Below are 3,456 nucleotides of genomic sequence, written 5' to 3'. Positions count from 1 at the left end.
AACGTGCGACCTTCTTGAATCGCGATGCCAGCAGTCATGTAAATACTTTCATATTGCTATTGAGCAACATGATTGTTCGATAATCATGAGAGCTCGATCACCCGTGCAGTTTGCGAACAGGTATAATGATGCCATCAAGAAACGGGTTAGGGACCACTGTCATCGACGACATCAGCTCTTGTGCAATGAAAAGTCGTCCACGTGAGAGCCAGCAAAGAGTTAAGACTTTTGTAAAAATCAATGGGGGTATTTTCGAGACCCGGGGATCTGTTATCAGATCCCGCCTTCGCATCGAGTTCTCATCTGTGGTCATGTCTTCCTGGAGTTCATGTGCTAATTCCACCGGGGGAGTGCCCTTAGTAAGTCGTGTGACCTCTATGACCAGTTCCACGGAATGTGGCACAACTGCATACAGTCTGGGGAAACGATTGTGGAGAGAATGGCCGATGGTTTGTTGGGTCTCATGTCAGTGACCTTCTGCGTCAGTGAGGACGTGGATCAGAACCCTGGGTCGCCGTTGTCTTTTCTGGAGGAGGCGGTACATAGATGGAAGCTCCTGAGGAAAGCGGTTACAGGTCCGAAATTGGGCTACAGTGCCTTCCAGGTGGCGGCGCTTGATCAAGGAGATCTGCGCCTTTGTTGGTTAGTGAAAAAGTCATCGTCGCACATTCACAAAGAATGGAATAATGAAAGTGCAAGATGAGCTGTGCGTGGCTCGTATTTCCGCCATCATGTATTTTACACCCTGTTCTTAACATTCTTCCACCTCACTACGTTAATTTAAATTACTACTGCCAATGAGTTGCTGCTTTGCCAGACCATGACCAGCGCTAGCAGCGCGTACCGATGTATGCCCTCTCGTAGTATCTTTGCTCGACTGCTATTTCTTCCCGGTCGTTGTCTGTACGAAGGCAGTTCCGGTCGCGAGTTCGAGTCTCGAGTATGGGCTGCCAGTAAGTTGGAACGAGTCTGGAGAAAAGTCCGGACCTGCCAGTCAGGGAGTTGCAATGCAGCACTAGTGCAGTCGGGTTGGTGCAGTGAGGTCTGCGTCGACATGGCTCGCCCGACGGTTGCCGCCGCGCATCACTTGAGCCGGGCGACGGTCTTGATGGATTGTCGGTCGGTCGTCCTACCGGCCGACGCGTTGTCGCTCGGCAATCGTTCATGAGTCGGCTGTGTGTGTGTGCTTGGACTCTTGATTTGTCTTGGTGCATGCTTAGTTACTGTTGCGTATCGTTCAGGTCTTCAAGCAAGTATATATGACGGTAGTATCTGTTCCCGAAGAACAGTTACCGTGGATGACCATGCAGCTTTGCTAGACATGAAATGATAATTAAATGGACACCCTAGCTGCAAACAGGCGTTGATGTACTTCATTGAGGACATGTTGAAAATGTGTGCCCCGACCGGGACTCGAACCCGGGATCTCCTGCTTACATGTCAGACACTCTATCCATCTGAGCCCCCGCGGGCACAGAGGATAGTGCATCTGCAGGGACTTATCCCTTGCACACTCCCCGTGAGATCCACATTCCCAACATGTCCCCATCACTACATGCGTAGTGCGCCTAATAGGTGTTTGCCCATCATACTCATTAGTCGTGGCAGATTAATCTACTAACAAGGGAACATCCCCATCGCACCCCCCTCAGATTTAGTTATAAGTTGGCACAGTGTATAGGCCTTGAAAAACTGAAAACAGATCAATTGAGAAAACAGGGAGAAGTTGTGTGGAACTGTGAAAAAATAAGCAAAATATACGAACTGAGTAGTTCATGGGAAGATAGGCAACGTCAAGGACACTCCGCAGGCAGGAGCGCCCTGGTCTCGTGGTAACGTGAGCAGCTGTGGAATGAAAGGTCCTTGATTCAAATCTTCCATCGAGTAAAAAGATTCATTTTTTATTTTCAGTTTATGTGACAAACTCTTATGTTTTCATCACTTTTTTGGGAGTGATTATCACATCCACAAGAAAACCTAAATCGGGCAAGGTAGAAGAGTCTTTTTACCCCTTCGCCAAGTGTACAAGTTAGGTGGGTCGACAACATATTCCTGTCATGTGACGCACATGCCGTCACCAGTGTCGTATAGAATATATCAGATGTGTTTTCCTGTGGAGGAATCGGTTGACCTATGACCTTGCGATCAAATGTTTTCGGTTCCAATTGGAGAGGCACGTCCTTTCGTCTACTAATCGCACGGTTTTGCGATGCGGTCGCAAAACACAGACACTAAACTTATTATAGTGAACAAAGACGTCAATGAACGAACGGACAGACAATAACTACGCAAAAATAAAGAAAATAAAATTTTCACTCGCGGGAAGCTTTGAACCAAGAACCTCTCGTTCAGCAGCCGCTCACGCTACCACGTGACCACGACGCTCAACAGCTCACTGTCTCCATGATGTTGCCTATCCGGCCCGTGGACTACTCAGTTTGTGTATTTTGCTTATTTTTTCACAGTTCCACACAACTTCTTCCTGTTTTCTCACTTGATCTGTGTTCAGTTTCTCAAGGCATATCCACTGTGCCAACTTATAACTAAATCTGAGGGGGGTGCGATGGGGAGGTTCCCTTGTAAGTCCCGTACGAGTTCGGCCATGGCGTGTGCGTTCGTACAAGAAGGTCAATGGCCGGGAAGACATATTTTAACTATATATGACGGGGAGCGTGCAAGGGATAAGTCCCTGCAGACGCATTATCCTCTGTGCCCGCGGTGGCTCAGATGGATAGAGCGTCTGCCATGTAAGCAGGAGATCCCGGGTTCGAGTCCCGGTCGGGGCACGCATTTTCAACATGTCCCCAATGAAGTACATCAACGCTTGTTTGCAGCTACGGTGTCAATTTAATTATCATTTCACTTCATGCTAATGTTTGTCTGATTGTGTGTGAAGTTCGAGTTGTTCCACTGACGACTATTTTAGATGTTTTCGGCATTCTGAGAGGGGTCGGTCGGTTGCTGCGAACCAGGAACATTATTTCCGCGCGGTGCAGTTGGTTGGGGCTGCCGGCAGTCCCTGCGCAAGTCAGACCGTGTGTGGAGCTATCCGATAGCTACGAGCTTCGTGGTTCACCGACCCAGGACGTCGAAGTTGAGTAGTAGTTTCAATTACACAAGCCACGTCCATTCATGTTGTGTGGTTCGTTTAGGTGGTTTGCTGTTGGGGAGGTTTTCCTGTGAGCAACACCGAGTGTTTCTATTGCTGAAATTTAGCCACCACGCGGTGCAATTAACTATATTGGTTGACTACAATTCAAGCGCACCAACGAAATTTTCTGCCTTGTGGCCGTTGGTGTTTTGGTTACCTGCCCTGGCCACTGACGTAAATTCAGGTCGTGTTCCTTTTGGGTGAAGTTAACTACATTACCGTATTTCAAATTCAAGTGTATCAGCGGAATTTTCTGCCTTGTGGCCGTTAGTATTCCAGTTACCTGCCCTGGCCACTAACGTAAT

At 48.2% G+C, this 3,456-nt stretch overlaps 1 non-coding gene across 1 annotated transcript; it reads left to right on the top strand.

The window, feature by feature from the left end:
* Positions 1 to 2,711: 2,711 nt before the first annotated feature.
* On the top strand, positions 2,712 to 2,786 carry Trnat-ugu. The gene has a single exon. It is a non-coding gene; the product is annotated as a tRNA-Thr (tRNA).
* The last annotated feature ends 670 nt before the right edge of the window (positions 2,787 to 3,456 follow it).

This window comes from Schistocerca piceifrons, chromosome 1 (genome assembly GCF_021461385.2).
Source record: "Schistocerca piceifrons isolate TAMUIC-IGC-003096 chromosome 1, iqSchPice1.1, whole genome shotgun sequence".
In the NCBI taxonomy this organism is placed as follows: domain Eukaryota; kingdom Metazoa; phylum Arthropoda; class Insecta; order Orthoptera; family Acrididae; genus Schistocerca; species Schistocerca piceifrons.
This window is presented reverse-complemented; position numbering and strand designations above follow the sequence as displayed.